The sequence below is a fragment of the Pan troglodytes genome, chromosome 12 (genome assembly GCF_028858775.2).
Source record: "Pan troglodytes isolate AG18354 chromosome 12, NHGRI_mPanTro3-v2.0_pri, whole genome shotgun sequence".
Classification (NCBI taxonomy): domain Eukaryota; kingdom Metazoa; phylum Chordata; class Mammalia; order Primates; family Hominidae; genus Pan; species Pan troglodytes.
Genome location: NC_072410.2, coordinates 103,379,603 through 103,407,076, shown reverse-complemented (window position 1 = coordinate 103,407,076; position 27,474 = coordinate 103,379,603). Strand labels below are relative to the sequence as shown.

Below are 27,474 nucleotides of genomic sequence, written 5' to 3'. Positions count from 1 at the left end.
CTCAAAGCCTAAAATATTTACCATCTGGTTCTTAATATTATAGAAAAGAAAATTGCCAGCCTTTGCCCTATACTATGAGTACAAAAATAAATATGTTATACCATATGAAATTGCTTATATTTGATCTAAACAATTGAAATTTCACATAATTCAATTTAATAGTTTGTTCTTTTAAATCTCTTCTTCAATGTCCGTCTCAGAACCATCTCATCCATAAAGCTTCTTCCAAATAGACAGGAGCACTCTGGTTTCTCAATCCCCATGGGACTTGGCTCATTATGTTTGGCTGATTCCATGCTTCTATAATAGTCATTAGATGTATCACTTCCCCTCTACTACTGGAAATACTGTTATAGGCTTAATTGTGCCCCTACCCCCAAATTCATATGTTGAAGCCCCAACCCCTAGTACCTCAGAATGTGACTGTATTTGGAGATAGAGTCTTTAAAAGGTAATTTAGGTAAATGAGGTCCTTAGGGTGGATCCCAATCCAATCTGAGTGATGTACTTATAGGAAGAGAAGATTAGGACACAGAGATACCAGAGAGGTCGTTCACAGAGGAAAGACCATGTGAAGACGCAGTGAGAAGGTGGCCATATTCAAGCTGAGGAGAGAGGCCTCAGAAGAAACCAATACTGCCAACGCCTTGGTCTTGGACTTCCAGCCTCCAGAACTGTGAGACAATAAATTTCTGTTGTTTAAGCCTCCCAGTCTGTGCTATTTTGCATGGCAGCCCTAACAAACTAATATAGGTACTCAAGAGTAGAAGTTATTTCTTAGAAACTCCTATTTTAGTCCCCAACGTTCAATGGAAACATGAGTTCGTAATTCCAAGTTAACAAACCATGAACTATTGCATTAAATCCACATCCATTATCCCATATGTAAATGTCATGAAGGTCAATGTACACAGCTCCATATAACTGCATTCCCAATAGCCATATGTCTGTCTAGTATTCATTGACTAAGCTTTATAGAATTTAGTAAAGCAAGGTGCATAACTTGGTGTGTCTGGGGTCTAAATTGGTGAATCTAGGCATTGAGGACCAGAATACTGTTTAGCAGAACCAACATTGGTTCTCCAAAGTTTCTAGAATGTAAATAAGAAGTTTCTACACAGAAATGTCCTAGAAGACTCTAGAATTATTCATTCAGTGAACATTTATCAACTGCCAGGCAAAAAAGTCAACTTACATATCTCTGCTCACTTACTCTTTTCAGTGAAAATTGAAAAAGCTCACCACCTCTTTCTTAGTGTACTGAGGGAGAGAAAGGAATAACTAGTAAGCTGGATGAGAGCTCTGTCAATTAGAATAACAGGACCTTGGTAGCCAATTCCAAATAACAATCTTCAGGGGAGCCCAATAATAAACATTAAACAGAAATATTAAATATGTAGTTCTAATTTACATTCCAGATGTCAGAATCTGCAAAAATGGGCAATGCAACAAAGATCAGACCATATGAGGAGCCAAGCTTCCCTGGTTTATCCAAAATCTGTTGAGTAAAAAGTGCAACTGCTTCACATGGGACTGTAGCCAAATTCAACCTGAGAGAACACATTTTGCAAACATCCTCCAAATGTAGAAGCTTTCCTGATTGTTCATTTCTAAATGAACAAATAAGAGGTTTCAGTATGAACAATGTCCAGATGCCCCAGAAGCCTGCTCTGTTTGCCAATTCCATTGACCAAACACACATTCTATTCCTTTTGGATTTCATTGGCAGCCCACGGTGAGAAGCACCGTTTTATCTATGAAAAACTTTACCAACTTAAAGCTTGATGAGGAGATATATGAGGAGAGACCACTGGGCATTCTGATGAATTGAAAGTCAGAAGTTATTGAGCATAGTCAGATCTGATCTTTCCCAGACCCATACATTTCACCCAGGGAATTCCCATACAATTATGGGAAAACCTGAACCACATTATCCCTAACCAACTCCAAATTTAATGGTGTGAGGAACACTCCACCTTGAAACAAAGCAAAGGCTTATAAAACACATGGCTGCTATGGTCTGACTTCTCAATAGAGGGCTGGTTATCTTTTCAATAATAAGTTCTTAAGCATCTCTGAAAAATAATGCCCACTTACCAATCTGCCTTTGGTCACTGGATCAAGAAAAAGAAAAGTGTTCCTAAATTGATTCTCCAACCCCTTTCTCTCTGTGTGTGATGAGATTGTTCCTAAAAAGTCTAAACTCCTATTTTTAGTCCCCCACCTTCAATAGAAACATGACTTGGTAACTCCAAGTGAACAAATCATTAATCATTGCATTAAATCCACATCCATTATCCCACATGTAAATGTCATGAAGGTGAATGTACACAGCTCTATGTAACTATATAGCTTAGAAACTAAGACAAAAATATTCATTTTATTAAGTTAGTAATCTGGATTTCAGGGGAAATTATTTTTTATGCAGACTTGTCAAGATTATACAAATAATCAATTTTCCAGGTAATTTACAATCTTCAGAGTGTGTGGGCCTTTGAAAATAAAAATTCATGTGTAATTCTCCCTGTGGCCTGAATTTTGAGTGCACCAAATCCATATTATCTAAAGACAATGTTCATTACATTACACACCTTTATATCACCAATATTTGACCACCACTCCACCCAGAACTTTCCATGGCCCTTTACTCCCAATTCCATTGAAACTAAATTTCTCAGTTTAGTTGTCATAGTTTTTCACAGTACTTCTCCAGTTGGATTCACCAATTCTCCAAAATATACCTGTTGTTTAAGTCAAGCAAATTTCCTCTATGTCTACAAATAAATCATGCTTACTCTAGAGTCTTTTCCTTGTATTTCTTCCTTTCATTTGAAAGATTTCTTCTAAACTTCAGATCCAGCTTAAGATGTAATTTATTGAAAGTTGCATTTTTCAACCAACACCCTCACATTCATCTTTTTTCCTGTGCCTTCGAACATCACTAATCCTCTGTATCGCATGATTTAGTAATGACTTATGTTTCAAAAACTTACTCGTTTTGTACATTTGATTAAAGTCTCACAAAAATGAAAGCTTCATTTAAAAAACATTTGTTCTCTGCTGTAATCTTAGCACCTAGAACAATACCTGGAACATGGGGAGGCTTGATAAATATTTATTGAAATAATAAATAATGATTAAACAAATGTCTTCTCAGTAGGACTTGGAATTTTTCAAGAACAGGGGCCACATTATCATCCTTTGATTTTTACTATCCACAGTCCACTGCTACACTGTCTTAGTCTATTTTCTGTTGCTTATAACTGAATACCTAAGACTGGGTAGAAATGAAAATGGATTTCTTACAATCATGGAGGCTGAGATGTCCATGACTGAGGGGCTATATCTCGTGAGAGCCTCCTTGCTGGCGGGGACCCTCTTCAGAGTCCCAAGGTGGCATAGGGCATCACATGGCAAGGAGGCTGAGTGTGCTAGCTCAGGTCTCTCTTCCTTTTCTTATAAAGCCACCAGTTTCATTCTCATGATTACCCATCAATCCATTCACACATTAATGCATTAGCCCATCAATGGATTAATCCATCCAGGAGGGCAGAGCCTTCATGACTCAATCACTTCATAAAGGCCCCACCTCTCAATACTGCCTCATTGTGGATTAAATTTTAACATGAGTTTTGGAGGGGATAAATTTTCAAACCATAGTGCATGTACATCTCATTTACCAAGTACTCGATCTTCTGCAATGCTCAATGACCAATAAGTTACACAAAAGTTCAGCTACAGACTTAAGTTCTAGGTCAGACTTGAAGATAAATGCAATTGTAGTAGTCACTGCCTAAATTATTCCTGGGGGAAAAAAGGAAGAGTCAGAAAAAGATCTATTAAATTTGGAAAGATGTCTATCTTTTAAAATAGAAAGACCACTTGTCATTTAAGGAACATAGGTCTTTCTTAATTATCATGTTTCATACAATTATTGTTAGGCACAGTTATTTCTTCTCTATAGAGGACAAAGCTTATTAAATATAACATCTACTCAGATTTCCATGTAGATACATATCTCCAAAGTAAACAAGCCAGGCAAATATTATTATATCCACTGCACAGATGAAGAAACCAGTAAGATTGTCTTATCAAATGTTATATGGCTATGAAATGGTAGAGCTGAAACTAACGCAATTTTTTTTTTTTTAGTTTGCCTCCCATATTTTTATGATGCCTTTTCAAAGCATTCTTAATGGTAAACATAAAGAAAATTTTGATGTCTACTCACTTTCCATTTTTTGGAATTTTCCCCTTTTGGTCTCCTTGCTACCCCTAGTGGACTCTACCTTCCTTCCCCTGATTCTCATGAGAATCTGATCATTGCTAAAGTGGGCAAGGTAAACTGTGGCAATTCTAGTGTATCGAGGTGGTTTTCTGAAGCAGTAATCAGTGCATTATTACTAATTCTATGCTTCTTCATGGAACCATTACCTAAAAACCTAGATATTTTGGCTGGGAACAGTGGCTCACATCTGTAATCCCGCACTTTGGGAGGCCAAGGTGGGTGGATCACTTGAGGTCAGGAGTTTGAGACCAGCCTGGCCAACACGGTGAAACCTCATCTCTACTAAAAATACAAAAATTAGCCGGGTGTGGTGGTGGGCGCCTGTAATCCTAGCTACTCGGGAGGCTGAGGCACAAGAATCGCTTGAACCAGGGAGGCGGAGGTTGCAGTGAACTGAGATCACGTCACTGTACACCAGCCTGGGCAATAGAGTGAGACTCAGTTTCAATTAAAAAAAAACAAAAAACAAAAACCCAACAACCACAACAAAAAACTAGGTATTTTTATTGCTTTGGGAAGGAGAAAATGCGGAAAATATAAGAATCAAATCTTGACTTATTTCTAAAATATTCTCCAGAAATTCAAAGCAGAGCATAATCTTGAGCGCCAAGGCTTTCATTGTGAGAGCCAAGTTTTTATGATAGAGAAAAGGTTTTTCTGAGTCAACTCAGATGGAATATGAAGATAAATCTTATACCATAAATAGTAGTGTTAGGAAGAAGGCAGATTTCTCTCAAAAAACTACATAAATTCAATCTGCTGGAGAAAGAAGAGAGTTGAGATGGAAAAGGGGGCAATATTTAGTAGTCACTGTGTAGGTCTCAGAGAAGGGACTCTGCTCCCATCTTCCTCTCTTGTAGAGCTAGGCCCAGCCCTAGAGAAGGTGATCTAAACGGTAGTCAGGTTTGGGATGGGGAGTGGGAATTCTTGGAAGACAGCACTGCATTCCGCCTCCTGTTGAGTAGGCTGAGTTTAGAGCCTCTCAGATGTGCCCTGCCCCTCAGTGCAATGAACTGGAAGAGGAAATTGGAATATCTAAGAAGAAAGGGATTGTGAGAGGGCATCCAAACATTTCTTATGTTCTTGAAGGTCCTGGATCAGAAGATGCCTGACAAGAGGCCACTATCAGCAGCAACAGCACAGTGGGGACAAACCTGAGACCTTGATGGACCGTGGACACCAGCAGGAGAGACAGAGGTCAGTGGTGATGTGAATTAGGTACACCCCATGGGAGACAACAAAGGGCAAGGACAGCTATGACAACTCCTGCCCTAATGTGCATACCCCAAAAATATTTAGATGATACTCTGGGATGACGAAGGGTGGGGGAAAAAACACTAATTGGGTTTAAATGTAAGCCTGCTCAGAAATAATATGAAAGTTCTTGTTAGGGAAAATGGAGCACCAGAGAGTGATGGTTTAGTACCAGAAAAATAAAGATGTCACAGTTTTGCACATTTGTATTTCTATCAATGAAATTTGTAGACAATTCACACACAAAAGGTGATGGCTGGGAAGTGTGTGAACTACTGTGGGATACTGAGCCAGCAAGGGAACGCCAGATCCATTTCAGAAGCTGGGTCTGTCTTCAAAGGGTTTTGACTTGCTGACCTCTGGCTGGCCTGCATCCTCCTCTCGGAACACACCAGACAGACGAGTAAACACAGATCACCAGTGGGCCACATGTTCCCTTCTTCTTCCAAGTGCTCTGTGTCCGTGGGCCTCCCCCGCTCCAGGCTTTTCATCTAGGTCCTCTTGACTGATGCTCAGGCCCCACAGAAGTTTCCTCACTCCTCTCTCAGCCAAGCAAGGGTGTAGAAAATAATAACCAAGCTCATAAGAGATTTCCAATATTGGTGAAGATCTTCACCCCTAGCTTTTCTCAAATGCATGATCTACAATGCATGAAACCCTGACTTCATTCATTCCTTTGAACACAACCTTTCCCTCTCTGATTTCCTCCTGTAAATACTGATGTTCCCAGGTAAATGCTGAAGTCCCTAACTCTCCTCTACGAGAAGTCATTATATTCTTTGACTCTGTGACACAGGTGACTTCAAGAAGCAGAAAACAGTAAGGTTAAAAAAAAAAGGTTGAGACCTTAAAAGAGGAAAGAAGGGTTCAGAAAGGGGTGTTTGGAGGAGCTGAAGAGAACTTTGTCCATCATCTTTCTTGAGGATAGATCCAAGTATGCAGTGAACCACCTTTGCATGCTGCTAAAATAAATGGCAGCAGGTCAAAGACAAAGAGGCCTGTCAGAGGACAGAAGGAAATTAATGTTGGAATAAATGCTTTCTGACACATTTACACAGTTCCAAGTTGGCTAAATTACACATCCATTGTTTTAGATGGTAGTTCAGAGATCTCCTTCTTAACAGTAAGTATTTTTTAAAAATGCTTTATTAAGGTATTATTGACCTATACTGTACATATTTAATATATATATTTTGATGAGTTTGTGGATATGTATACATCCATGAATCTATTACCACTGTCAAGGCCATCAACATATCCATCACCTCCCAAAATTTCCTTCCATCCCATTTATTATTATTGTTGTTGCTGTCATTTAATTAATTTACTTATTTTTATGGTAAGATCTATTATCTTAGCAAATGTTAAGTCTACAATATTATATATGCTGTATAGATCTCCAGAAGTTATTCATCTTGCATTACTGAAAGTTTGTACCCGTTAACCAGCACCTCCCCCTTTCTCCCTACCCATCCCCTAGCAACCACCATTCTACTCTCTGCTTCTATGAGTTTGACTGTTTTAGATTCCACATGTAAATGAGGTCATACAGCATTTGTCTGTGACTGGCTTACTTCACTTATGATAACACCCTCTAGGTCATCCATGTTATTGTAAATGGCAGGATTTCCTTTTTAAGGGCGAATGATATTCCATTGTGTGTGTGTGTGTGATATATATATGTCATATATATGTCATATGTGTGTTATATGTCGTGTGTGTCATGTCATATGTCACATGTGTGCCATATGTGTGTGTCATATATATATATGAGTTATATATATCTCTCTCTCTCACAATTGTTTATCCATTCATCCACCACAGGACACTTACGTGTTTCTATATCTTGGCTATTGTGAATAATACTACAATGAACACGGAAGCATAGATACCTCTTCAAGATCCTAATTTCAATTCTTTGGATCTATATTCAGAAGTGAGATTGCTGAATCATATGGTAGTTTTAGTTTTCAAGGAACCTCCATACTGTTTTCCGTGACGGCTATAAAAATTTACATTCCCATCAATAGTGTGCAAGGATTCCCCTTTTTCCACATTCTCACCAGCACTTGTGCGTGTGTGTGTATATATAATATATATATTTGTGTATTGTATATATAGTATATATACACTATTGTATATATAGTATATATACTATATATACAATTGTGTATATATACACAATTGTATATATACTATATATACATATACTATATATACTATATATACAATTGTATATATAGTATACATATATGTATATTTGTGTATTGTATATATATTGTGTGTGTATATATACAATTGTATATATAGTATATATGTATACATATATGCATACTTGTATATATACACACATATATGTATACACACATATACATATACACATATGTACACACACTTATACATATACACACATGTATACATATACACACATGTATACATACACACACATGTATACATATATACATATGTATACATGTATGTATACGTATATATACATATATACATGTATGTATACGTATATATACATATATACATGTATGTATACGTATATATACATATATACATGTATGTATACGTATATATACATATATACATGCATGTATACGTATATATGTATACATGCATGTATACATATATACATGTATACATATACATACATATATGTATATATGTGTATATACATATCTATGTGTATATATGTATATACACCTATATGTTTATATGTGTATATACGTATATACACATATATGTTTATATGTGTATATATGTATACATATATACTATATATGATTGTATATATATACACAAAATATATATACGATTGTACATATATACACACAATATATATATGATTGTATATATATACACAATATATATACAATAAGATATATACAATTGTATATATAGTATATATACAATATACAATATTGTATATACAATTGTATATATATTGTATATACAATTGTATATATATATACAAGTGCTGGTGAGAACATGGAAAATGGCTATTATATAATAGCCATACTAAAGGTGTGAGGTGATAACTCATTGTGGTTTTGATATGCATGTCCCTAATGATTAGTAATGTTGAGCCCCTTTTCATACACCTGTTGGTCATGTCTTCTTTGGAGAAATGTCTATTCAGGTTCTTTCCCTATTTTTAATTGAATTATTTTATTTTTGCCCTTTAGTTATAGAAATTCATTGTATACTTTAGTTATTGACCCTTTATCAGGTGTATGGTTTGCAAATATTTTCTCCCATTCCACAGATTGATTTTTCATTTTGTGGATTGTTTCCTTTGCTGTGAAGAAGCTGTTTAAGTTGATGTAATCCTACTTGTTTATTTTTTGCTTCTGTTGTCTGTGCATTTGGTGTCATATTCAAAACATTATTGCCAGAACCAATGTCAAGAGACTTTTTCCCCATGTTTTCTTCTGGGAGTTTTATGGTTTCAGATTTTATGTTTAAGTCTTTAATCAATATTGAGTTGATTTTTGCGTATGGTGTAAAACAGGGTGCAATTTCATTTGTTTTCCTGTGGATAACCAATTTTCCCAACACCATTTATTGAAGAGACTATTTTTTCTCCTTGTGCATTCTTGATGCCCTGGTCAAAAATTAGTTGATCATATACGTGTGGGTTTATTTCTGGACCTTCTATTCTGTTCCATTGGTTTATGTGTCTATTTCTATGTCAGTACCATACTGGCTTGACTACTATAGCTTTATAATATAATTTGAAATCAGAAAGTGTGATGCCTCTAAGTTTTGTCCTTCTTACTTAGGATTGCTTTGGCTATTCTGTTTGTGTGTGTGTGTGGTTCTATATAAATTTGTGGATTGTTTTTTATATCTGTGAAAAAAATGCCATTGGAATTTTGATAGAGATTGCATTGAATCATTAGACATCTTTTGGTAGTATGGACATTTTAACAATATTATTTCTTCTAATTTATGAACATGGGATATATTTTCATTTATTTGTCTCTAATTTGTTTTATTGGTGCTTTATAGTTTTCAGTGTACAGATCTTTCACCCCTTGGTTAAATTTATATCTAAGGCTTTTTTGATGCTATTTTAAATGAGATTGTTTTTTAATGTCCTTTTTGGATTTTTTTTTTGTTAGTGGACAGAAACACACTGTTTTTGCATGTTGATTTTATATCCTGCAACTTTACTCAATTTGTTTTTTATTTCTAACAGTTTTTTTTGTGGGGGTGAGTTTCTTAGCATTTGGCTATTTAGCTGAAGCTTAAACTCTTCTGCAAATAAAAAAATGATGCCCTTACACCAATGTAGTCTAGAAGCTAACAAATAACTTTTGTAAGTATCTTACCTCATTCTTTCTGGTTCACAGCCCAATAAAGGAAGCAAGGTATTCCAGGTTGAACCTCCAGAAATTCACTCTTGATTTATATTTATGGCAGAGAAAGAGAGGGTAGGGAGAGTAAAAGGGATCCCTGGAAAGTTTCTAGGAGTAACATCAGATATGATGGTGGAAGCTACTCACATGAGTTCCCCAGGGGCTGAAAGTAGCTGATGGAGAAAGCTTGGCCTCCTTTGCGATAGCATCCTCAGAGACTGTTTCAGTTCTCCTTTCACACCTGGCATGTATTTATATGGTACCAGAGAAGGGATTTTTATTTTAAATTATGCATGTGGATTTGCACCTTTATTCTATCAGAATCAAACTAAATGTTATTCCGCAACACTCCATAAAGTTAATGATACAATGTGACTAGAACTCTTTCCTGAAATATGACATTCTTCAGGGACCTTGAAAGTATTAAAGGGAGTGAATGCCAAGGCCAAATCATACCCCTGGAGCCACATAGAAGTTCCACAAGTACTTATATACCAGTGACATATATATTCCTTAGTTTCTGTGAATTCAATCAGAAGGTTTATATGAAAAGTTTCTGAAAAACCAGAGGTACAATGGCAAGGGGTCTGGGAGCCACCCTGACCTAGGCAGAGCAGTCCAAATCCATACTTGACTGTAGGTAACTAATGACCTGGTCAAAGCAGAGAGAAGAAGTGAAGATTTCAAGTTAGAAAGGAAATTAAACTTCCACCACTGTGATTTCATAATGTGACAAAATTAGAAAATTAGAAAATCTATTTTGTGTTCATCTCGTTGAATATTTATAAGTCACCATTAATATCAATTTTAAAAATGTTTTGCATTTTTTGACCTAGTGTAAGAGATCTAAAAAATAATTCAATTGTTTTTACACCACAGATTTTTATTTTTATTTCCCAGATATAATTTGCATTTAGTCTGATTATGATACAATTGAGTTCATTTGGAGCATAATATTCTCCATAAAAAGAGTAAATATGCATTTATATCCACCTGTGCGTGTATGTAGGATATTTTGGAAAAAGGCATTGAAATAGGATTCTAAAGGCCAGACAGGGTCTACCACTTACATGGCATGCTAGGTAGTCTCTGTGGCCTTGGCTAAGTTATCTAGCCTCACAGGGCCTATTTATTCATTTATAAAATAGGCATAATCCACTCTTTCAGAATTATTATGAGTAGTAAATGAGACAACAAATAAGGAGTAATTCATTTTTAAATATTCATTTATTTTATATATTGATAATATACAGACATAGATCCTGGTGGTTGCTGTGGCTTTGAGACAAGGTCACACTCTGTCACCCAGGCTGGAGTACAGCAGCTTGAATGTGGCTCACTGCAGCTGTGCTCAGTGAATTCAATCAGAAGATGTATATGCAAAGTCCCTGAGAAATCAGAGGTACCATGGCAAAGGGTCTAGGAGCCCCCAAAGGCCCATTTTGGCCTCCCAAAGTGCTGGAATGACAGGCATGAGCCACCGTGTCAGGCCTTATATCTTGTTTTCATATCTTATAATTTTTAAGTATCTGAGTTCTTCAGAGCTGGGATAGATTATATGTGATTCAGTCGCTCAAATTTTTAGGGGGTGCCTATGGCAAATAAGCTCTTAGCACCCAGCAAAAGTTTATCACATCGAATCCTTACTTAATAAATATTTCTAAAGGTCTATCTGCACTCTCTAAAACAGCACTTTCTGTGATGACGGAAATGTTCTATATTTTCACTGACCAAAATGGTAGCCACTGTTTTAAATACCATTCTCAGAGCTAATGTTTCCCTAGTATCTTTTACCACTAAGAAAATGCGGTGTCTCTCTACAGTGGCTACCATCCCCATAAAGAGGTAAGTATGTTATAAAGGAAAGCATACCAATGCATTATAAACATGCAGTGCAACCCCCAGTGGCGGACTCTCACTCCCAAAGAGGAATCTTAAGAAGACCACTTAACCAAAAAGAATGAAAGGCCATGGTGAAATTTCCAGAACCAAAGCAGGAACATGGTGTTAGGGAGTGGATCTTCTCAACGGATTTCCTATAGACCACTGCCCTCCCTACCACATGTAGCTCTATAATCTCTCTCGCTACCTATTCCTCCCAGTTACCACTTACCCAATATCCTGGTTATACAGATCAGGAGAAGCACCACCATGGCAAAGATCAGGGCCACACTGAAGGTGGAATCTTTTCAAAGAAGGAGCAAAGATTGCAGTAGCCACAGAATATGCCAGGTTGTGTGCGTGTGTTTGTTTTTCTTCCTTTTTTTTTTTAAACAGCTCTATAATTCCAGCATTGAACTTGAGCATGATCATTATTTCCTCCTCTCATCATCTCACAATATATCCATACCAGCACAACCAAGACTCTCAATGTCAACACTGTTTGCTTTCCTTGTGGAGCAAGACACGTTCAGTCCCATGCTATCACACATTTAGAGCAGATGTTCCTAAAAAGGATAAACCAGGTGCTTAACATATTTTATTCCAAGGGGTAATTTTAGAAATTATTGCAATCAATGAGCTAATAATAATGGTGGTAATGATGAGGCCAAGTTATTATTACTTATTACCTTTAATCATCGACAGCAACTCAATTGGACATAATTAGAGACATCATCATAAATAACGTGGAGCAGATGGAAGATGCCGGGCTTTTCATTTCGAGGACTGAGTAGGAAGGTTAATGATGGAGGAATGGGCATAAAGAATGGGGCGTTTATATCACAAATCCATCCTGCACTTGAACCTTTCCTGTCTGAAACCCATACAAACAGCTGAATTAGACAGAAGGTATAAGCAGCCAACCCTGCACTTTCAATGTCCACTCACTCACTTTGCAACAGCCTTCTGCCCATCACTCATTGCCAGACCCCAGTTCTGCCCCATTTCTATCCATGTGGGTTAAGCAGTGGCCTTCTTTCTTTCTTTCTTTTTTTCAATTTCAATGGCAAAAGGGAAATAGAGCAATAGTCTCTCCTGATCTTCCCCCAACCTCTCTTTGAAAACATGCAAATGCTTTAGTTAGCCATTTAGTATTAACTTAAAATTTGGCATGAAATGCAGTAAAAAACATTGCATTACCTCCGCACATTAACTCAGTAAAACAACTGTTTCCTATGTATGGCAACTGTAGTACAGGTGCAGAGGAGTACACCCACAAGTAAGACACAGTTAGGTGTTCAAGTGGGATAACAAATTGATGTCGAAAAGGAAACCTGGGCTGTGAAGTTGTATACTTGGGGTTTAAATCCTGCAACTGCCATGTACTGAACCATTATACTGGGCAAGTTATTTTTCTTTCCTGAGCCTCTGTTCTATTGATTGTAAGTGGCTAGCTTGTTAGCAGTGCCCTCTCTGTGGACCAAGATACCCTTGTCTTTTTCTCCATAAAAGAACCCTTCTCACCAGACTTCAGCTGTGGTAATTGTCCTGTCTCACCCATAGATTTGGAGAAGGTACTGCAATGGATTATTCCTTTCTCTGCCTCTGGTACCTGGCACATACTAAGTACTCAACAAATGTTAGAGTAGATGTTTCTAGAAAGGATAAACCAGATGCTTAACATATTTTATTCCAAGGGGTAATTTTAGAAATTATTGTAATCAATGAGCTAATAATATGTTTTCATGTCCCTAAAGGAACTTGAAGTCTAAATGGGCAGACAAGACCAACATACACAAAGCAGAGAGTGGCACAAGAGCCATGTCTGATGCAACAGTGACTCAGGAGGATCACTCTGACTCAGAATGGCCAAGCAAAGGTATTGGGAGGAAGTGGGATAGAACTGAGCTTTGAAGACCGTGCTAAAATATTTACAGACTCCCCAGGTTATCTCAAGTTCTCTCCAGGAATTAGCTTCACCTCTTTGTGCTTTGGCTCCACATCAGTTAAATAGTGATAACGTTTGATCGTTAAGAACCATGTAGAGATGAAACAATTTTCAAAGTTTTTAAATTAAGTGTACTCATTGCCACTCAAAGATAAATACCATATAAATATAATAATCATCATATTGAGAAACAAAATAGTAATGATGCAGATACTCATGTACTGTTTCATGTTTGTGGTCTTTGAGGGGAGTTTTTACTCAAATATCCCTAGATGAATAAATACATATGGTCTATAAATATGTCCCAAAGAAATTTTCTCCACTTGAACCTACATATACTTCACTATAGAACTGAAAACAAATTTATGTAAAACTTCTTTTATGTGGTTGTCTGTTGAAAAAAAAAATCAGAACTCTCATTAAAGCCAATAAGAATTTGGTATAAAAAATTAATAGCAGGATATGAGCTTATAGAATCTTATCAATAATATCTTTATGATTCATTGGTCTCTTTGTGATGTGCCAAACATAACCAGGATTTATTGATGAATATGATATTTGGGGGTATAAAAACTTTATATATGTTTTTCTTTACTCAATTAGTGAATCTTGTCTAAATTAATATTGTCATGAGATTTCATTTAGCAATGGCCAGGTATCATGGCCAAGTAGATACTTTGATTTGAATTATCTGCCTAAATGTTCTAATTCTCCACTTTACTTCACGAAACTGAGGAAAATCAGCTGTAGTAAAAATCTTAAATTTGAAAAAAAAATAAGTGTTTTGTACAAAGTTCTAGGAGTGAGACGTGCAAGGGGATAAAAATATGAATAAGAAAGTCCTAGTACTAAGATTACATCTTAGTTGATAAATGCATTGGAAGAAAGAGAAAACTATTAAGCCAATACAAAGCACCAAAGAAATACGTGAAATAAGGGAGATAAACTCATGTTCCTATGAAATCTCCAAGAAGGGAGAGATTCTATTCAGTCAGGGAGATGACAAAGGAGCGTGGATTGGTGGGCCCCTGGGAGGCTTTGGACCAGAAGGGTTGGAAGCGTTGTCACTGCAGAGCGAAGAGCCTGAGAAATGACAGGGAATCAGGAAAACACAGAGAAAGCAACGAGCATTCCTCCACTTCTTCTCCCAGCAGAGGAATACTGAGAAACGGAATCGGAAAGATGGACCGGACCCAAATTCTTAAGGGTGTTGAATATCAGGCTAAATACTTTCAGCTTAATTTGGTAAGTCATGAGAAACCACTGAAGGTTTTGTTTTGTTTTGTTTTTAAGCAAGTTAGTGGCCTACATTAATTTATTATTTATCATCATTCAACCTTTTACATTGAAATTGCTCCCCAATCCTTATCAATTCCCCCTTGGACTCTTACTACAGCACTTTTTCCCTAGTACCCCATGTCAGTGCTGCCTCCAAACAGCACAGCCCCCACCAGGCTTGCTGTCTCCTTCCCAGCCCACAAGACATGAGTCTTAATTAGAAATATGATTGCATGGTCCCCTAGCTTAAAATCCATCAATAGGTCCCTCTCTCCCATAGAAGAATGTCCAAGGCTTTAGCATGGTATATCAGGCTTGTTATCTTTAAAATTTTACCTATCTGTCTACCAGGTAACCCCCTCAACACACATCCCCTGTGGTCCCTGTGCTTTGACCTGGAATTCCTCACTGTTGCATTAAATGTCATGATTTCTCACACCCCCATACCTATGTGTGAGTAGTCTCCTTGTCTGCCTGGAAAAATATTATTCACCCTTGGAAATTCAACTCAAATGTCACCTCCTCCATGAAGCCTTCCCTGATAATCCCTAGCCTTGCCCCCTTCCTCCATTGAGTTAATACCCTCTCTTCTTCTCCATAGCTCCATTTGACTCCACTTGTCACTGTTTTGTGTGTTCATTTATATTACCATCTTCCGGCTACATTGGGCAGCACCGTTTCTTATTGCTCTCTGTAGCCTTAATGCTGGCACTCATTACATAACAGTTAGATAAACTAATTCATATATTTTTATCACACCAACTTCCTGAAACTATCTAAGGCAGTTGAGAGGAAAGAGCTTTAGAAAAATGAACATGACAGTGATGTATTAGGTAAACTGGATGAGAGACTGCAGGCTTGGAAGGAGGGGGAGAATATGATGGATTCTGCTTTGAACATGGAAAATATGCCTTTGGCGTCCACTGCAATCAGGATCTGCTTTTGAGGCTACAAATGATTCTGATTAGACAGGAATGGAGAATTAAGTCGTCCTTTTCACTTTCCAGGCCTAACACGCCCATCTCTTTTGATAACTTCCTCCAAGATGACTCTGAATTTCTTTAGTCCTGTCTCTCTTATCCAAATATTTCCTGAACAAGAACTCAAATTGGGCAAGTTTTCAGATCCTGTATCTGAATGTGTGTGAGCGCAGGGAGAAGGAAACAAAGTGATTTGCAACCTGGCGCTGGAAGGAGACCGACTGTCAGGGGGCCAGGGATTGTTTTTGTTATTGCTGTCTTGCTCTAAACCATGTCTGTTTATTGTTATTGTCTTGTCCCCTTACTGATGTTCAATCCATTTCCTCATCACAAGTGTGAAAGGAAACCTGGCAAAAGTTACCCGAGCAAGAGTTCCGAATCAATAATAGATTCATCCTGAGGTACAGCACGACATCTGTTAGATATTTGGAGCCGCTGTCCATCCTGCCTGGAGGGGTGCTTAAGCAGTCAGGCTCCTTTCTCCCTGGAAGACTATAAAACACAGAGAGTTAAGAAGTGGCAGGAAAGTGCTAGTGATGCCTGCTTAAAAGAGCAAGTGCTATAACTTGTAGGATGAACATGTTTCAAGAGAGAAGATTGGTGTTCAATTTTAGCATATGTTCTTGAACCCATATTTACACAGAATTTGAGTTGTACGAGCAAAGTAACATGTATGAAACCAAAACTAGTTATGTAATGGAATTGTTCCTTTGCACGAGAAATTTGTATATGTGTGTCTTAAGAATTTTGGCTTGTCCTTTTTTACTGCAAGCTTTAAAAATACCGTATTAAACAAATTTTCAAAACCTTCACAGAAACTCTTATTGCTTCTAGCCACAGTTGACCTGGTAAAGATTCCAATGAATTATCAGAATCTTTTTTTTCTCTTGTAATATTGAAGCTTTCAGTGAGAAAATCAACACCAGAGAGAGAGAAGAGAAATTGAAGAGAAACAGAAGAGGGAGGGGAAGGGGAGGGAGGATACTGCTAGATAAATGAGATATCATACCGGAAAAGGAGATAGAGAAGTGGAAAGACAGCATAGGGGAGGAATAAAGAATGAAAAAGATAAGCAGATAAAAAGTGGCCTTAGTTAAGAAAAAACTACGCATTATAAAATCCTCTTTAACTCCATGGTGAAAGAAAACTTTAAAGCAAGGCTGCACAGTTGCAACAAAAACAACCCTTTAAAAAAATCCCACTTAGAAATTCAAAGAGGTTATCAAAGTAGATTAGCAAACTATATACTTGGAACAACAATTTCACAATCAAAACCAAACTTAGTATTATGAAGGGAGTCTGAGAAAAGACAGATGTAGGAAGAGAAAAGAAAAAATTGGGAGAAAGAACAATAGAAGGGTAGAGAGCAAAGGAAAGTCAGAAACGAAACAAAAGCTGGGATATTTGTTTTATGAAGTATTAATAACTCACGATGGGTTATTTGTCATTGCTGAATTCGGAAATTTATTATCCTATATTAACAAGAGACCAAAATGTCTAGAGTCATTGGCTCGGAGTGTTTTTAAAATGCACCTTCATGCAGAGGACAGTGACCCAAGTTAAAAGGCGGCCCTCATTGTGAAGGGGACGTGGATAGGGCCCTAAATCAGCCAGTTACTACCCTCACAACCCTGCTAAGGGCCAGAGAGCTCCTCTGGGGGTGCAGGGAGACTTTGAAGTCCAGAAAAGTTTTGGATGGGAAAGGAGGAGTGGCTATGGAAAAGAGAATGAGAATTTATTATCAGGATCTTTGGGGGGTTTCATATAAAAGCCCTAAATTAACTTAATACTTAACGAAAATTTGTGCTGTCACCCACTGTCTTGACTTTATTGCTTTCGTGTTTGCTGAGCCCTTTACATATCATGCTGGATTAATCTCTGATCTTTGCAATTTCATTAAAATAACACAGGGGAAAATTTTATGCTCAAACTTCAGGATGAGACTTAAGAAAGCAGGAAAGTGGGCATAATCACCCACTCTCCATCTAGCTAAGAGACAGGAAGCATGCAAACATTTGAGAATTTTGTGAATCATCTAGAACATCCCCCATTAAGGAGGCTCACTTCCTTCAGAGATGCCTCCTTCCAAATCCTCCTCCTTGAGTCTTGGAGCCCAGGTGAGCTCCCTGCCCTGCAATGTACCCACCATTTACCTCAGCAGCCATGCCTGCATGCACTCCACTGGCCCACTGAGTTGCTCTCCAGGTGAACTCCTCCATCGGCTCACAGTCTCATTCTCCCTTTCTTGGGAAGCCTTTCTGACCTCCCAGGTGTTGTTAGGGATCCCCTTCCCTGGGTCCCCAGAATACCCTCCCCATCCCTTCTCACAGCACATGTCCACGGCATCACACCTGCCTGTTTACCTGCCTCTCCCCAACTATAAAGCTCTTGAAGACGGTAATATGAATCCTCTTTTGCTATCTCTGCAGTACCCAGCACAGTGTCTGGCTCTCAAAATACTTTTTGAATTAATACATGAATGGGAGTTAAAATCATATCTTAACTCTAAGGTCTAATTTTTTTTCTGATTTACCATTCTGCTCAAGGCCAGTGTGGTCCAAATAGGAGTACTGTTCAAAAAGGCAGATTCCTGGACCTCAGACTCCTCCCTGTGATCTTCTTAAGCTCTAACGCATTAGTCATACCCAGCTCTAGGAGTAAAAAATAATATTTACCTTTAAGAGATCTATAAGCTTTCCCTTCATTGGGGAGCATAAAAATTATTGTGCTTGGCACAGGGGAGAGAATGGTGAAAATGGCAGAAAAGAAGGTTCTGGCCCTTGAGGAGCTTACCTTCCAGCAGGTTGACAAACATTAAACCAAAAATTAGACAGGTGCTGTGAGAGTGTGGAGCAAGAGGCCCCTGCCTAGCCTTCCTGAATAAGAGCAGTTTGAGCCAAATATTGGGAAATTCACAGAAATTAGCAAGGCAAAAAAGAAAAAAGTGAGAGGAAGTTTGGGAAGAGAGAAGGGGCAAGTCTGTGCAAAGGCCCAGAGGCAGGAAGGAGTAGGGCATGTTTAAAGAACTGAAGGAAGGTCAGTAGGACTGAAGTCCAGAGAGAGGGGAAGAGAATGGCATGAGGCTGAAGGTGAAGACTGAAAGAATATGTGCCTGGGCAACGCATGACCCCCATTACCTTAGGGTATTCACAGTTAATAACTTTTCTTGTGTTTATTTAAGAAGAGTATAGATACAGTAACTTCTTTATTTTCAATAGTACAGCAGACCATAACTGATAGACTTTCATTTATTTAAGGCCATATGCTGGGTTTTGTTTTTGTTTTCACTATTACAAAAAGTGCTACAATGATCTTTCTTGTCCACAATGGTATGTTCTTAAGTAGTTGGCTAAATTTAACTAGAAGACAGAAAATCACTGGGGGAAAAATCAGTAGAAACACATAAATAATCAATAAGCTAATATTAAAGGAGGGAAGATGACTTTTATGAGATGAATGACTTAGAACTATTTAGGATTTACGAATGATGTGAATCTATACTACCGTTCAGATTGGTGCTTATTATATTCTGAATCATATTTCTGGCCCTAGCCCAGAGGAGGGATTCAAAGTACAGGTCTCCATCTCTGGCCCTGGAGATAGCATAGCCCTTTACCTAGATCGGGTAATATTGCATGATGGGTGAAAATTCCTACTCTGAAGTCCAGAGGGTCACTTTTATTCCTGGCTTTGCCATTTACTAGCTGTATGGCTTGAAGTGAGCTTCCTAAGCTTCAGTCTCCCCATTTACAAAAGAGGAGATAAAAATATTACCTACCACTGTAGGGTCATGGTGAGGATTAAATGAGATGATGTCGGTGAGGCTCATAGCAACTGCCTAACATGGGAAGCTCTCAGTAAATGATAGTTACTATTGTTGTTGTTAACAAAGTCAAGAGAAGATAGTATGTAATAATAGTTTTCATTTCTGTAAAGTTTTCCATGATGCAGATCCTGACCTCAGCATTTTACCTGTATTAACCCATTTAATCTAACAATCATTCTATAGGTAGGTGCTATGACTACATTTTTATAAATGAGGAAACTGAGGTCAACAAGAGCAATTGAGAGCTCCTTCATAACAGAGCCAGAGAATGAAACCTAGGCAGTCTTATTACACTGATGGACCAGAAATATCCACAATGCCAGAACCACGTAATGTTGCAGCTGGAGGACAACACAGAGAAAATCTAGTAAATCTCAATTTATAAATGAGAAAGTTGAGGCCCAGATCATTAAAATGACCTGCTTTGGGGTCACACACACTTAATCTGAGAAAGCCCATGATCATTAAGAATTTATACCTGTAATCCCAGCACTTTGGGAGGCCGAGACATGCGGATCACGAGGTCAGGAGTTCAAGACCAGCCTAGCCAACATGGTGAAACTCTATCTTTACTAAAAATACAAAAATTAGCCGGGCGTGGTAGTATGCGCCTGTAATCCCAGCTACTCAGGAGGCTGAGGCAGAAGAATTGCGTAAGCCCGGGAGGTGGAGGAGGTTGCAGTGAGCCAAGATTGTACCACTGCACTCCAGCCTGGGTGACAGAGTGAGACTCCATCTCAAAAAATAATAATAATATTTTGGAGTTGTAGCTGACAAATGAACTTTCATTTAGATCAAAGGCATTATGACTCTTAGACATTAATTAGCTCTTATACAATGCTGTTGTATCATTTAAATGTATGCTAATCCCATGGATTTGATTTTCCTTTAAGTGTTCTTAAATTTAGAAATGAAGGAAATAGAGGAGAAGAGTCCTGCAAAAGAAAGTTTGAGTTTTTTCAAATCCAAAAGAATTTTTTTTTTAAGTTTCAAATATTTGGCAACAACTGGCAAAATCAGCTCTTCTCGCCTTATCCCCTAGGCTTGTTAATGTCACTTTGAACTGGACTCTTTTGTCTTTACTGTGCTTGGGCTCTACATTGTAAGCAATGAATTTCTTTTGTTTGTAAGTAAAGTATAAGCTACCAAATAAATCTCCCCATTCCAAACTCTGATAAGCAGTTTATTTTTTGCCCAGTTTATAATTATCTCTGGAAACTGCTTCCAATAAACTCAAAAAAGTAGCTCTAATGGAGAGTGAAAGTCCATGAACTAATACATAAAGCCATGTGTTCTGGGATGAATGACAGAGAAGTAAAAGTTAAGAGAATTCTAATTTACACACTCCCCCAACATGCTGTGTGACCTATTCAAGTCCTTTAAACTATCTGGATTTTGGTTTCCTGATCTATGAATGTGGCACTAAGGATTATCCTACTCACATGTAAATTACTGTGAAAATTAAGAAAATTGATGCAAAAATATCTTGCAATATTTAAGCACATTAAGAGTGTGATATTACAGGAACCTCCTGAACCATGTTTCCTTCCGTTCTTCCCCTGGCTCAGCCTTCTCATCCTTTAAAATGCCACTCAAGTGTCATCTCCTATTGCCAAAAACTCTTCTCTGAAGCTTCTGTTCTCACACATAGCACATCACTCAATAAATATCTGGTCATATATCTGCCTTTGCCATCAGAACACAAGCTTTGCAAGATGAAGAACCTAGTCTTATATCTTATCCATTGGTTTTCGTTTGGGGTCACCAAAGGTTTTTTGAGCACCTACTCAACACTCATAGGTCTCAAAGGCTGAAAATTAAATGCCTAAAACTCAGTCCCTGATGTTAAAGAATTTATGGTTAATTGGGTAGAGCAAAAGCAGAAGCTAATCACAGTATAATGTTGCAAATCCAGACCTGAATGGGGCACCTTGGGAGTAGAATGGACCCAACTCTGCCTGTATTGCAGGCTGTAAGACATTCTTCTCCAGGACCTGGGGAAGGCATGCTCTAACTTTCACTCATTCACTTTCAACGGGGTTTCTAAAAGATATCAGCATCAGACCTAATCTCGTCCTTCAGAAGGAAGTTTTCTATCACCACCCACCAAGTACAAGTGATGTCCTCCAGGTATTTCCCACAAATTCTGGTGACCAAATAACTTTGGCACTGTTGACCACACACCCAGGTGGTGCTACATATATAGGCCTCGTAACAGCAGCTAATGAATCATTCCCTTTGGTTACATAAAAAGCAAAGCCAAAGTCGCCTCTGGCACCCACTTTGAGTTAGCTCAAGAGCAGCCCCATGTTAAAGTCTTAGCTACTTCAGCTGGTGTTTCTTTGCAAATTCACATTTAGAAATAATAGTCTTCCCTTAATTCTGCAGAATGATTTACATTTTACAAAATGCCTTCACATCCATCATCCTATCTGATTCTAACAACCACTCACTGCAATGAATACACCAGGAGTTATTTTATGGATGAGGAAACTGAGACTAGGTAACTCAGACTAAAGCCCAAGTCTCCTGATTCCTATTCTAGTCATCTCAAACTGCACAACACTGTGGCACAATTGCAGAGGAGACACTCAGCGCTTCTATTACCCCTATTTTTCATGAGTTAGTCAAGTCAGCCAATGTTACCTTAGACCGGATCATCATCGAAGCACAGAGCTGGGTGAGGAAGGGAAGAGCAGAGCTGCCCTGACTCTCAGAAACACTTGGCTGGTAAGAGAAACAAAATAAGTGTGCAATCAACCACACGAAAAAATCAAGTGAAGTGTGTGACATGAAAACACCTGATTTGGGGTCCCAACTGTTCCATAGTTCAGTTCTGTGTCTGGATTTACAAGACCTGTTGTGGTTTATAGTGACTCATAGCTGATGGGGCCTTAAACCTCTTATAATCCCCTTATGTTATTAATACAAATGCAGAAGCAAAGCCAAAAAAGAAAATGACTTTCCCATTGCCCCAAAACTAGTTAATGGCAAATGTAAGATTAGAACACAAAATGCAGAACCTCACCACTCCCCAAAAGACCATTATCAAAGATTGTTTTACAACCCTGGGATGTTTGCATCCTGGCTTGTGTTTCCCTATATATAGTGTGAAGGACGTTGAAAGAAGAGTAACAGGACCCAAACCTCTTAATAAATGGATATTTCAATGTATTCTCAATATTTAGCTACTCAGTATAATTATTTTCTGATTCATCTATGTTGTCTTATGTTTCAATGATTCCTTCTTTATTGCTAAGAATTATTCCATTAATAGATATAACACAATTTGCTTATCCATTAACCTAGTTATGGACATTTGGTTGTTTCTAGTTTTTGAATTTTGTAAATTATTCAATTATATTTCCTTTGTTAGCTTATTAGCTATAACTTTTTTGTCTTTTTCATTTCAGTGGTTGCTTGAGGGTTTAAAGCATACATATTAACTTATTACACTCTACCTTCAAGAGATATTATACCATTTCATGTATAGTAAGAGGACTTTATAATAGTTTACTTCCATTTCTTCCTTCTTGGCCTTTGTGCTATTGTCATACATTTTACTTTCATACCTATTATAAACATCACACTATGTTGTTATTATTTTTAAGCAGTCAAGAATTATTTAAAGAGATTTAGATAATAGGAAAAAATCTTATGTGGTTACCATTTTATGGGCTATTCATTCTTTTGTGTAGACTTCCCTTTCTATCTAGTACCATTTATCTTAGGTCTGAAGAATTTTGTTAAATGTGTCTTGTAGTGCAGGTCCACTGTGATTAAGTGTTTCAGGTTTTGCATATCTGAAAAAGTCTTTTTTTGGGGGGGGTTATTTTTTAAAGATATTTTTACTAGATATATAAGTCTAGGTTAACAGGTAGTTTGGGGTTTTGTTTTGGTTTGTCTTTATGTTGTTCCACTGTCTTCTAGCTGATGAAGACAAGTTTCTGATAAAAAAATCTGTCTAGTCTTTCTTCCTATGTGTCTTCTGGCTGCTTTTAAGATTTTTTTTCTTAATCACTGCTTTTGAACTATGCTATTATAATATTTCTCAAGCTTGGGGTTTATTGAAATCTTAAATAAATGGCTTTAGAGTTTCTATTACATTTGGGAAGTATTCAGCCATGATTGCTTCAAATACTTCTGTCTCCTTTCTACTTCATAGCTCCAATTACACAGATGCTCACTTCTTTGGAGTTTTCCTACAACTCACTGATACTTCATTTTACTTTTAGCCTTTTTTTTCTATTTAATTTTGGATCATTTCTGTTGTTATGTCTTCATGTTCACTATCTAGTCTTCTGTAACATCTAATCTGCAGTTAGCTTAATACAGTGTATTTTTGCCATAGCCATTATAATTTTAACTTCTGAAAGGCTGATTTGGATCTTCATTTTATAATTTGCATGCCTATTGAGTATAGATACAGTTATAATAATTTATTTTATGTCTTTTGCTGGTAATTCTAAGGTCTGTGTCAGTCTGGGTCCATTTCAATTGATTTATGTTTCTCCTCGTTATGAGTTCTATTTTCCTAGTTTGTTGTTGTTGTTGCATGCCTGGTACATTTTCATTAGATGCCACACAGTGCATTTTGCTTCGTTAGGTGATGGATATTATTGTATTTCTATAAACATTCTTGATTATTGTTCTGAAACAAAATTAGTTTATTTGTCAGCCTCACGATTCTTTCAGACCTTGCTTTTGAGACTCATTAGGTGGGACGAGAGCTGGATCTAGCTTCAGGCTATTAATTCCCACAACTGAGACAAGACTTTTTTGAGAGTTCTAGTCAATCCCCTGTGAGTTAAGAGGTTTTTCCAGTTTTGCTGAGGGGGAACAGACTCAGTACTCTGCTGCATATTCAAGAAGGACCCTCTGCAAATCTCTGCATTATCTCTTCATCAGGTTCTCCCTTCTTTGGTATTCTAATCTGTGAACTCTAGCAGCCTTGGCATCTCAGCTCTGTCTCTTCAACTCAGGGAGATCAATGGGTACTGCCTGGGTCGCCTCTCCCTGCACTGTGGCTACTTATAAGGCTCACATCATTTGTTTATTATATCTCAGAGATTATTGCCCTTCATTATCTGATTTCCAATTTCTTAAAAATCATTAATTCATCTATTTATGTAATTTTTATTTTTTAGTTGTTTCAAGTGGAATGGTAAATCTAGTCTGTTATTTCACCTTAACCAGAAGCAGATGACCCCTGGTACAGTTTTGAGGCTATCATTTTCTTTCTTTTTTTATCAATTCAGTGTTGAAAATCTTAGTTTATACAAGATGATATAAACTTTGTGAGTGGCAATTCATTGTGAATGGCAATTATAGATATACACTTTTTCTACTTAGCAATAGAAATTTTCCTATAATCTTAATCCAAAACAATGGTAAACTCTATTGTATAAATATTCTTTGGTGTAAGGAAGAGCTTAGATATAATGATTTATTTTATTTTTCGTGGATCAAGTTTAAATAAATAATTAATTCAAGGTTTGCATAGAAAACTTTCTTCTTCAATGTTTCAAATTTCCCTTCTGGAAAGTAGTGATTGAAAGTTTGAAACAAAGAAGTGAAATGTAACAATATCTCTGAATTTATTTTATTCAAACTGGCTTCATTAATAGCATTCTTTTCAATATGTTATAGCAATGTTGGGAAAACATAGCAACTAGGGTGACTATTTTTGAGTCTTGCTTGCCATAACAACATTTTTTGGAACCTCTTAACTTGTTGAAATATAGCACCGGTTTTCCCTGTAGTTTTAAATTATATTTGTTAAGATTGCTTAAAATATCAGTTAAGTAGCCAATTTCGTTACCCATATAACATCTTTAAAAATATTTTCCAAGTGAGATTTCTTTACAACTGAAAATGTGAATCTCATTTGTGAGTTTCTATGCCCTGTTTAATACTTCCTCTTCCAAAAACCAAAGAACTTTAGAATTGTATAGTAAATAGAAACAGTTAACAACAATCTCTGAACAAAATATTTCCACAATCTAGTTATTTGGTAAAATTCCTTTAAGATTAAATTTTAAAGAAACTAAAATCATTAAATTAAAAATTATTTCATGTATTTTTAAATATATTCATGACAATCACAGAATTTTGAAGAATTCTCAATATTTATTATATATATTTGTAGTCCTTTGAAATTGTACCATTATTAATAGACTAAGCATTATAGTAATTTCTATATATGCTTTCCAATATATTTTTGCCTTAATATATGTTGATCACCATTTTTTCTTCCTAATTCTAGGAGGAAATTAAAATCAAGGTTAAATGAATTGTAATTTAGGTTAAACTTACACAACTACACAACTCTTATAAAATTATCTTGCCACATTTATCCCACCTAAATTAAAAGTGTTGCAAATATCAGGACATTAATCAGATTGGATTGTGGAATCTATACTTAAGTATCATGATGTAATAAACATTGCTTTGAAATGTTCTTTAACAATAGAATTATATAAGGTAAATGATAACACTGAGAAATACAGTTTTTTATTTACCAGGTAATTTATCAAAGATTGTACACACAGCATCAATATATAAGATAAATGATTGTCAGCAACTGTATGAGCAATTTTCTCTTTGCCACACAAGTGTTATTTTTATCATCTATTATATACAATGATAATAAGGCTGATCATTAATGATTTCAGAATGTTAAAGAAATTATTGCAATACCTTTGAAATCAGGTCTTGCTATCTGACCTTGAACTCCTGGGCTCAAGCAAGCCTCCGACCTCAGCCTCCTAAGTAGCTGAGATTACAGGCATGCACCAGTGTGCCTGGCTTCTTTTTAATAGCTTTCTGTTATTGATTCTAGTTTAAATCCCTTCTGCAGAAAAAAGTACTTTACATAATTATATACTTCAGATGTGTCCCCGCCCAAATCTCATATTGAAATGTAATTCCCAGTATTGAAGGTGGGGCTTGGTGGAAGGTGATTGGATTATGGGGGTGCATTTGTCATGAATGGTTTAGCACCATCCTCTTGTGCTGTCCTTGAGACAGTGAATGAGTTCTTATTAGACCTGGCCATTTATAAGTGTGTAGCACCTTCCCCTTTGCACTTGCTCCTGTGCCCACCATGTGAGACACCTGCTTCATCTTCTGCCATGATTGTAAGCTTCCCAAGGCCTCCCCAGAAGCAGATGCCAGCATTATGCTTCGTTACAGCCTGCAGAGCCATGAGCCAATTAAACCTCTTTTCTTTATAAATTACCCAATCTCAAGTATTTCTTCACAGCAATGCAAGAATGGCCTAATACATATAATTTCAGTTCTCTACAATTTGTTGAGCTTTGTTTGATGGCCCAGAAGATAGTGCTTCTTAATGAATGTTCCATGTGTACTTGAAAAGAATATGTATTCTATTACTGATGGGTGAAGTGTTCTATAAATGTCAATTTGCTGAAGTTGGTTGATAGTGCAGTTCATGTCTCCTATATTCTTACAATTTTTTGTGTATTTGTTCTATCAATTCCCGTGTGAGAAGTATTGAAATTTCCATCTATAATTGTGGACTTCTTGCTTCAGTCCTGTAGGTGTTTGCTATTAAGTGCATACACATTATAAAGTGTTTGGATCTTTGGTTTATTGCATTTCATCAATTTTGGAAAAGGCTTGCCCATGAT

General features: G+C 37.0%; 1 long non-coding RNA gene across 2 annotated transcripts in view; it reads left to right on the top strand.

Moving 5' to 3' along the window:
* LOC129143097 (uncharacterized) overlaps positions 1-27,474 on the top strand; it is a 52,376-nt gene that overhangs the window by 5,986 nt on the left and 18,916 nt on the right. The window contains exons 2-5 of one of the 2 annotated variants that reach the window (XR_008546185.1): positions 515-676; positions 4,280-4,340; positions 5,378-5,485; positions 13,548-13,669. This is a non-coding gene — a long non-coding RNA (uncharacterized LOC129143097). Of the gene's footprint in view, positions 1-514; positions 677-4,152; positions 4,199-4,279; positions 4,341-5,377; positions 5,486-13,547; positions 14,037-27,474 lie in introns of those variants that run through there. The other variant, XR_008546186.1, reaches the window with a different exon arrangement.